Source organism: Macaca thibetana, chromosome 7, assembly GCF_024542745.1.
Source record: "Macaca thibetana thibetana isolate TM-01 chromosome 7, ASM2454274v1, whole genome shotgun sequence".
Classification (NCBI taxonomy): domain Eukaryota; kingdom Metazoa; phylum Chordata; class Mammalia; order Primates; family Cercopithecidae; genus Macaca; species Macaca thibetana.
In genome coordinates, this window is record NC_065584.1 from 146609063 (window position 1) to 146619891 (window position 10829).

Consider the following 10829-nt stretch of genomic DNA (forward strand, 5'->3'; position numbering starts at 1 on the left):
TCTTTAGAAGAATATATAAACTTCACAGCTTGGATTTTAAGGTGCTTGGAACTGATTAGGTCCTCTCAGAACCCAGCCCATGGCCCTAATCACAATTTCTCAGATGCAGCCAGAAAAGCCAGGTTCAAGGTGCTGTCTGTCATCCAGGACTCATTCTACATCCCTATCCTATGCTTACATATGAATAAAGCCTCCTTTTGTAGAGCTATCTATAGGTCACTAATCTGTACACATGTATACACACATATATACACACACATATATACACATATGTAGATATACATGAAAGAAACATTTCAACAAATTTTTTGTGAATGAGATATTATGCCTCCCTTTGAAAAATGCTTGAAGTTTATATTGAACATGGGTAAGGGTTATCGATATGTGATTGATTTTATCTAGGTTTCCTGCCTGTAAGTGGAGCCACCAAGATGGTTATCGGAAGGACCCCCATGAAACTCCTACTCAATCTCACCTTCTTCCATGATTTAAAAAAATAGACTGACATGAGAAGTTTTAGAAGAAATACCCTCAAGGGTGTTTCTTGGGACTTGGAGGAGGAAGCATTAGTATTTGGGCTTGTAGAATCCCCAAATCAGGCAGAAAAGAGCCAACATTTCAGAGGATGATGTGGGGAGAGAACAGTTGATAAGGAATGATGCCAAACGCAGTCTTCTCACTATGTTCTCTTGAAGGAAGGTCATTCTTTGCCTTCAAAGAGCAAAGTGCAACGGGGGAGACACAGTAAGTAAATAGGCAAATTCAATACACATGACCATCGCTTTCACAGCAATATGGGCTGGAAGCACACGCAAGACACACCTGGGCCAGGGGCTGTTTTCCTAGAGGAAGCTGTGTCTGAGGCTTGAAAATGAGTGGGAGTTAGCTGAATAGCAGGTTTGGCATGGCAAAGTCTTTCCGGTGGAGGGAACAGAACCTGTGAGGGGTGGAGCACATTTAGGGAAAAAATTAAGTTCCTTATGGCTGCAGCACTGCCTTACAGGGCAGCAGTGGCAAGAGCAGAAGTGAAGACAGATGCAAGGGCCTTTACACCATGTTACAAAAGAATGGATTTTATCCTGGGGTCATGAGCTCCTTTCCCCTTTTAGCCTTTTAGAAAAAAAATAGGCTAGAATCAGACGCAGACACATCCTCAGCAAGATACATCCAGAAAGAATAAACTGAGAAGCGTCCAGAGACAAGGAGATGGTGAAAGAAGGAAAGTCAGGCCCCAAAAAGCAACTCCAGCAGCAAAAAGGTGGACGTGGATGGTGGGCAGATGGGTGGAGAGACAAACAGGCCAGGAGACAGTAACAGAGAAGAGAGCCGTGAAAGACAAAGGATCTAACAGGAGAGGGCAAGGGAGAGGGTGTCAGAGAGCCCCCCAAGACGCCAGAGTCACACAGGCAGATTCAGACACTGAGGCTCAGACCCCGCTGAGCACCCAGGGGCTCCCTTCTCTGGCCTTAGGGTTGGCTCCCTTGGCAGACCAGTCCTCTCCCTCCATTCTCAGCTTCGAGAGAAGGTAAGAAAGATGTCTGCAAGGATTCATATTTTGAGAGGGGGAAACAGAGTAAGGCCCAATTAGAAGGGTTGACTAAATGGGCCGGGGTGGAAAAGTAGAGAGAAAATTTTGTTTCAGAAACATTGAGGGAAGGAACAATAAGCCCTCCTGTCCCTTCTCTCCAGGACCAAAAGTGGTCTTCAGTAGCTGAACCAATATCATGGAAGAAAATTTGAAAGGAAGAAAAAAAAGAAATCTGACAGGAAATGGAAGTATTGTAAGAGACATTTCCAGTCACCTTGGAGAGGTGCAGGCATTAGAGCTCAGAGTCTCTGGCCAGACTGCCAGGGTTCAAGCCTTGCTATTATACCAGCTGTGTGACATTGAACAAGTTACTTACAATCTCAGTTTCTCCATTTCTTAAGTGTAAAGTGAGGATGAAACAATAGTACCTACCTCATAGGGACGTTGGGCAGGTAAAACGAGTTCCCTAGAAAATATTTGTAGACTGCTTCAACAGTTATCTGTTGCACAGCTATCAAGGTAGCTGTTATTATTATTGCTCTTTTTTCCAGGCATGGCCCTCTCCTGGTACCCACTGTGATGTCATGTACTTTCCAAAACCCCATCAGGGCTTCTCTGACTTATTAGAGAGTGGCAAACCCGCTCCAGGTGTGTTTCATTAAAGAATATATTCCTATTCAGTTGTGGCTTATGGAATTTGATTTGCAGGAATAAATTTGAAAAGTCTTGGAAAGTGTGACTACTTTGTTAGCAAAGTGTGGCTGGGTGGGATTGGCATTAGGGCTAAAAGACCTTTTCAGACTCTTGGTCTTTTAGGGTCCCTACCATTGCCTCAAGAGTGTAGCCAAGGCCGGGCATGGTGGCTCACTCTTGTAATCCCAGCACTTTGGGAGGCCGAGGCAGGTGGATCACGAGGTCAGGAGATCGAGACCATCCTGGCTAACACAGTGAAACCCCGTCTCTACTAAAAATACAAAAAATTAGCTGGGCGTGGTGGCGGGCACCAGTGAGCCGAGATCGCGCCACTACACTCCAGCCTGGGTGACAGAGCGAGACTCCGTCTCAAAAAAAAAAAAAAAAGAGTGTAGCCAAACAAGGGCCAGAGAGCCTGAGAATTGTCACTGGTGGGGTGACAGAGATTTAGTCTCCTAGTGCCGCTCCACAGGAGGTTTTAGTAAACTTCTTGAAAGAGCTTGGAACAAAATTGGCACTGGGGACTCTAAGACTAACTGCTGCACAGTCACAGAACTGAAAGATGAACCCTGAGCTGTTCCACCTGGCAGGGAAGCAAGGCTTTATAGATGAGGGGCCTTGTGGGAGCTGAAGACAGCAACCGATGGTGGCAGCCCCCTCCAGCAGGAGAGTCCTGGGAGCAGCCATGTCTGTGAGCTCTTTGAGGCTGATGCTGTGTGGCATAAGTTTGACCCAGACCAATGCCTAGAATATAGTACCCTTTAAATGTCTGCTGAATGACTGAATGAAAAGAGGGGGCTGAGGAAAGCATATGCTGACAGGATCCTCTAGAAGCCTCCCTGATTAATAATGATCAGCTACTCCCTGAGACCTTGAAGAAGAAGACAGTGCTAGAAGCTGCTGCCCAAAATATCTAAAAGCCCGCAGAATAAATCTATGGCCTCCACTGGGGCCTATAAGTGGAAATTTGGAAACCTTGATAAGTCTCATAGCTCCTGCAAGGGACTCCTTGAAATCTTAACATAAACTGTTTAAAACCTCTCAAAGGAAGTCTTGGAGCCCCTGCTGAAATCCTTGGAGAAACCCTCCCTGGAAGCCTTGGAGCCCTGTCTGGAAGCCCTGGAAACACTGCCAGGAGTGATGGACAATCTTTTGGGGCTGAGTCAGTCGCACGTGTGTATTAGGGTACTGGGCTCTGCCTTTGCAGCAAGGGTAGGAGGTGGGGAGGAAGGTCACTGTTGCTTTGTTTTAATACCATTGGCTGTGTCTCAGCTGCCAAAGAGACCGGTCAAAAAGGAGAGGCCAGGGAGCTTCCAAGTATTTCATCAAAACAGTGGGCTTTGGAAATATTGACTCTTAGTAGTGGTCAGCTGTGGGGCTTGAAAACACCTTTTTCTATTTTTTTTCTGGTTTTTAAAATTTTGGGGTTTTGTTGTTGTTGTTGTTGTCGTCGTCTTACTTGTGTTTTCTCCACACATGTATTGAAACCACTTCTTGATAGCTTTTTGTTGAAGGATGTTAGTGTGTCTTTGTTGATAGAATCTAGGAGAGCCTGCAGGCAGCCAGGTCGGGGCACAGATTTTGACAAACATGAGTACTATCTAATCATTTCTGACCCACTGGAGCCCAGAAACAACAACAACAACAACAACAAAGTTGTTCTTTGATCACAAATAGATGACTGAAGTAGTTCTGCTCATGTACTCAGACGGCTTAATTCTCCAGGCCTCCCTAGAAAAGATGTCTTTGAATGCATTTAGCTGTGAAAGGAAGACACACAAACATTCAAGTGCTGAGATTATGTCAGAGACAAATACAGAAACAGATTCAAGAACAGCTTCAGAACAAACAAAAAATGTAGATCGATACCATAGCAGAGGGAAAGGGGAGAGACGAATCTGAAAAAAAGATGAAAAGAAGGCAGTGAAGACACAAATCAAAACTCACAGCATCAGAAATGAGCAGACAAGAAGAGCACTGCTATCAACTGGAAGATGGTCATTCAAACAGAAAATATAGCCCAATAGAGTCATTCAAACAGACTATATAGGCATCTCTGGTACAGCTGGTGAGCTTCTTTAGAAATAATCTCTTTCTATAATTCTGAGAGAAGAAAAACGAGATATGAGAAAAGTAGTTTAAGGGTTGTGTCTGAAAGGAGCGGAAATGGAAAGAGACAAGGATATATTGGGACCAAATAATAGAAAATTGTTTTTCTCCTTCTTCTCTCCCACTCAGCTCGACCCCTAAAAGTGTGGAACCCTAAACCCAAGTTCCCAGATAGCAGCCAAGGTATCCTTTTCAAGGATAGCAGTCTCAAGCCTACTATGTTAACTCTTTTCTGCACACGTTGCTTCTGGTGAGTACTAGCTGATGTGCTCCCAACTAGCCTTCCTTTCTAATCCAGTTAAAAAGTTAAAATCCAGCCCTGACCTTGGGTACCATTTAAGTGACCTGAAACAGTGTAGGTGCTGCTGAGTGGCTTTGCTGTAGGGAAATGAACAGAAATGCTCCCAAGCAGACTTAAAATGGAGAAAAGTCTTAGAGTTACTTCTGAAACCTGACACCACTCAACCTCACCCCTACTCCTAAACTCACAGTCCCTCCATGACCTGATAGAAACAGATCTTGGACCTGGCTGCCTTAAGGTGGGATTCCTCTGGTTGGTAGCTTCTGCCCTGCATGACTGGGAGCCTCCTCTCAGTGTCCTCAGTATTGGGCTGGGCTCGGTGGCTCACGCCTGCCATCCTAGCACTTTGGGAGGCTGAGGCAGGATTGCTTCACCCCAGGACTTTGAGAGCAGCCTGGGGACTTGGGAGGCTGACACAAAAGGATTGCTTGAGCCCAGGGAATTGAGACTCCAATAAGCTATGATTGTGCCACTGCACTCCAGCCTGGGCAACAGAGCAAGACCCCATTTCAATCAATCAGTCAATAAAAATCAGAAGATCAGCTTGTGAAATGGGGGACTGTATTCTTGCAGTACCCTCTTCCCACCTCTTCGGTACTCAGGGCTATCCCTTTCTACTGCATCTCCAATATCAATCATCCAGAAGGATCTAGAATCATACTGACATTAAACAAGCTTGAAAATTGTGTATGAATAGTTTTTTTAAGGCTAGGCTATTCCCCCACGATGAGCTCTGGAGGTGAGTCTCCACCTGCAGTGCAGGGACTCAACCTTCAGGTTGATCTTCCCACCTGAAGATCACACTGATGGAGTGGGATTCCTACTGGTTTCCCTACCTGTCCCTGGAGGGATGAATGTTCATTCTCCTGGTTGGCAAAATGGCTGGGCAAAGACGGAGCCATTATGGCGTTTATCACTGGAGTCATCCTTGGGGCAAATCTAATTGTCAGCAGCTCTGTCACCTAAAATCAGACAAGGAATGGCTAGAAATTAGGAGTTAAAGGCAATTTAATGGCTATTAGGAAAAAGTCAAAAAATAAGAGACGTTGTTGGAAAGGTTGTAGAGAAAAGAATGCTTATACACTATTGGTGGGAGTGTAAATTAGTTCAACCATTGTGAAAGACAGTGTGGCAATTCCTCAAAGACCTAAAGACAGATATACCATTTGATCCAGCAATGCTATCACTGGGTATATACCAAGAGGACTCTAAATCATTCTGTTATAGATACACGCACGCATATGTTCATTGCAGCACTATTCACAATAGCAAAGACATGGAATCAATCTAAATGCCCACCAGTGACAGACTAAATCAAGAAAATGTGGTACATATATATACACCATGGAATACTATGCAGCCATAAAAAAGAATGAGATCATGCCCTTTGCAGGAACATGGATGGAGCTGGAGGCCATTATCCTTAGCAAACTAATGCAGGAACAGAAAACCTAACACCACATGTTCTCACAAGTGGGAGCTAAATGATGAAAATACATGGACACATACAGAAAAACAACACATACTGAAGCCTATCGGAGGGTTGGGGTGGGAGGAGGGAGAGGATCAGGAATATGGGTATACGGGTTCTAGGCTTAATACCTGGCTGACCAAAAAAAAAAAAAAAAAAAAAAATCTGTACAACAAACCCCCACAACACAAGTTTACCTATGTAACAAACTTGCACTCGTACCCTTGAACTTCAAAGTTAAAAAATAAAAAATAAATACATTATAGCAATTTAAAATAAGAAAACTTGATTGAAATACAATTCTTCTGGTATTTTTTACAGTTACTTTGTTTAGGTTTAGGAGTTAGAATTTCCCTGATACATCTATCTTATGAGAATTCAAGGGTTTGCAGTAAGACCAAAATCAGATTTTAGGGAAAAAAATAAGGGACAGGGAGACCTCATAGCAGTCAAATCTGTGGGATCCAGGATTGGGACCAGAAACACACTCCTTGATGGGTTTATGTTGAAAGGTTTAGAGCTGGGAGCTGCACATCAGGAATTCAGACTCGCAACAATGCCTTATACTCCTTCCCCTGCTGATGGAGACTGGGAAAGCCTTAATGTAGCATAGCTAGAACCAGAAAACTAAACATCATTTGGAAGAGAGATTTTTCTAGTGTCTTTTCTGAATCCTGTGTCTTATGACTTGTGCTAGGCATGTCTGAGCATACACCTTTTTTAAGGGGAATTCGCATCCTAATTGTAGAAGGCAAATTCACTGTTTGCTTGGATCCCCCTCTCAGAATTCACCCTGGGCTCGTTTGTACAATGGGGAAGTTTGTTTATAGTTCTCTCGACCTACATTTTGTGCATGTTTTGCCCTTTTTAAAGAATCTCTTCCCCTGTACCTCTGACCTTCCTCTTCTGTCTCTCCTTCTTCTCACAACGTACTCATGTAGACATAAAGATCTGATCATTTCTATCCCAGAGTGTTTAATGTTTAAGAAGGTCCAGGCTCTTCACCTAAGGATATGAAGCTGGTATACTCAAATGCATTATTAGCAGGGTTTAGTTTACTTACCTCTTTAACAAAGTGAGGCATTCCTGATGCTCCTTAAATTCCCAAAATGCTGTCACAGAGACATGCTCCCATTGGTCAAGGAGCCTCTCAATAGTTCATATCAACACCCTAAGGATGGTAGCTCTTTTCCCCATTCTCTAGGGCAGAATCTTAAGAAGATTCCAGGGAGGTCAGCATTCTTGATTCACAGGTATTGTGGCATGGGACAAATAGACATTGCAACCTCATCTTGACTTAAGCTAGTGTGTTCTGCCTCTGTAATTGGTTAACTACTACATTTTGCCTTGAGTCCTTCCGCCCTCCATTGCTGAGGTGGTTCTAGTCTGCCTGTGACAGTGAAATATAATGTGCTTATCTAGGAAAATCAGCCAAACATGCAAGCAATAAAAGAGACACAAAATAGTAATTAAGAGTGACAAGTGTGGAAAAAGACAAATGCGGAGATAATAATGTACACATATAGCAGGAAAAAACATGACAGGACAAAATATGTAAAAGATGAGACAGTAAAGCATAATAACAGAATATAGAAATTTATTCCAGGAATGCAAGAGTGGTTCAACGTACAAAAATCAATATAATAATATAATATACCTACCGCATTAATAGAATGAAGAGAAAAAGTCTACGTGATCTTTTTTTTTTTCTTTGAGACAGTCTCATTCTGTCACCCAGGCTAGAGTGCAGTAGCGTGATCTCGGCTCACTGCAACCTCTGCCTCCCAGGTTCAAGCAATTCTCTGGCCTCAGCCTCCCTAGTAGTTAGGACTACAGGCACGCACCACCACACCCAGCTAATTTTTGTACTTTTAGTAGAGACAAGGTTTTGCCATGTTGGCCAGGCCAGTCTCAAACTCCTGAGCTCAGGCAATTCACCTGCTTTGGCCTCCCAAAATGGTGGGATTACAGGCATGAGCCACTGTGCCTGGCCCCACATGATCATTTCAATTGATGCAGGAAAAGCATTTGACAAGCTCCAATACCCCTTAGTGATAAAAACACTCAGAAAACTATGACTAGTAGAAGGGAACTTCTTCAACATGATAAAAGGGTATTCATTTTTTAAAAACTACAGTTAACATCATACTCAGTAGTAAAAGACTGAAATATTTTTCTAAGATCAGGAACAAGACAAGGGTGCCCACTTTCACCAGTGCTATTCAACATTGTACTAGAACTTCTAGCCAGAGCAATTAGACAAGAAAAAGAGAGTGCATCCAAATTGAAAAGGAAGAAGTAAAACCATTCACAGATGACATGATTCTATATATATATATATACAAAAATCCTAAAGAATCTACAAATAAAATTATTAGAGCTAAGAAATTAACTCAGCAGAGTTAGGGTACAAGGCAGAGAATCAGTTTTATTTCTATACACTAGCAATGGACAACCCAAAAAGTAAATTAAGAATTTCATTTGTAATAGCATCAAAAATAATAAAATACTTAGGACTAAAATTAACCAATGCAGTGCAAGATTTATACACAGAAAACTACAAAACACTGCTAAAAGAAATTGAAGACACCAATAAATGGAAAAACATTCCATATTTATGGACTGGAAGACTTAATATTTTTAAGATAGCAATAATGCCCAATATATATTTTAAAAATCCTAAAGAATCTACAAATAAAATTCAATGCAATCCCTATCAAAACCCCAATGATCTTTTTTGCAGAAATGGAAAAGCTCATCCCAAAATTCATATGGAATTGCAAATGGGCCTCAAATAGAACAAATCTTGAAAAAGAGGAATAAAAGTGGAATTCAAACACTTCCTGATTTCAAACTTACTACAAAGCCACAGTAATCAAAACAGTGTGGTACTAGCATAAGATTGACATATAAAGCAATGGAATAGAATTGAGAGTCCAGGATGAAAGCCATACAAGTAGGGTCAACTGATTTTCAACAAGGACACCAAGACCATTTGAAAGAATAGTATTTTCAACAAATGGTGCTTGGACACATATTGTTGAATTTTGAATTGAAATATATTTCAAATATTGTTGAAAGAATAGTATTTTCAACAAATGGTGCTTGGACAACTAGACAGCCACATGCAAAAGTATGAAGTTGAACTCTTACACTATATACACAATGAACTCAGAATGGATCAATGATCTAAATGTAAGAGCTAAAACCATAAAAGTTTTAGAAGAAAACATAGAGGTAAATCTTCATGACTTTGGATTTGACAATGGTTTTTCTTAGATATGACACCAATAGATTCATTCTGTACAGCAAGCAACTGCTTCTTCCCTAAACTTTTCTACGTATTACAATGCTTTCGAAAATAAACTTAAATTTTAATGCCTTTAGGGAAGTTATTTTATTATTCAAACAGAGAATCCATGGTTCTAAGATGAATGAGAAATAGCTCCTGTACCATAAGGTTCTTTAGAGTTAGTGGAGCTGATCTTAGGGTGAAGCTGGACTTGGGAGATGAAACTAGGATTCACCCCTTAGAGGTAGCCTCTGTGCATGTGTTAGGAAGTTGCCTAGAAACCTCTGAACCAAGACTAGATTTGGGTATATGGAGTTCTCAGGTGTCAGTTTTCTGGGGAAGCAAACTGTGGGAAAAACACGGAGTTCTCTTGACTTTTGTAGAATGTATGTCTTCACTGCTGTTCAAAATTAGGGCCTGGGACTGCCTCTTTGAGGTAGATCAGTTAACAACAGAAACTGGGTAGTGCCTGAAAGGGTTAGCTTCCATGTTGATGGTAACAGTAGGTAGTAGGTCAGGAGGACAACTCAAAGGAGCCCAGAGAGAGATGAGATAGGATACCCTTGACTGACCACTTCTGACCTACTGGGACAAAGCATGGGGAGAAGGGATGAATGGGCCCTGCCCCTGTGGGAAACATTAGATGATGCTCTTTCTCTTATCTACTCTTTTACCCGTTGGCTCTCCTGAGGCCCTGCCATTCCTTCTTAAAAGAAAAATTTATCAGATGACAGAATAAGAGATCAAATTTGTAAAAATCAGACAAACAGATGAGATACGCAGAGAATGAGAAAAAGAAAGGTAGATAGTCTTGCAAGCAAATAGGGGTAGAAATAAGGCCCCAAACAGGAAAAGATCAGTGACATCAAAAGTGGAGAGAGAATGGGTCACTGAAGAAGGATAAGGGCAAGAATAAGGAAAGAAAAAGGCATGAGGTTAGTAAGAGGGCTTCAAGAGGGGAAAGAGTCATCTTGCAGTATTCTCTCTCCTTTTCATTGTTTAGACACAAGCATATTTTAGCTGTCTTCCAACTCTCTCCCTCTTCTCCCCTTTCTCCTTTATTCCATAATAAGTGTTCAGAGCCTGACCACACCATGCAGTAGGCTAGAAATAAAGAGGAAAAAGATGAATGAAACCAACTCCCTGCTCTTCAATCAGCTACTTGTGAATTATGTGATGCTCTCCAAAGGGCAGGGATCACGATAATGAACTTGTAAGTTGGGCTGTAGTTGGGTGCAAGGCTGGGGTGGGTGGGGTATTCTGTGTATGTATCAGAGGAAGACTGATTTTGATCACCCCGAATTTGGGTCCATGCTGCCAGATTGGCTGAAACTATACTTGGGCTAGGGAGCCCAGTGACCTGAGTAGTGGTTAAATATATAGACCCTTAAAGTTTACAGCTCCCCTGAGTGCTAGTTGGATAATTTAGGATTGC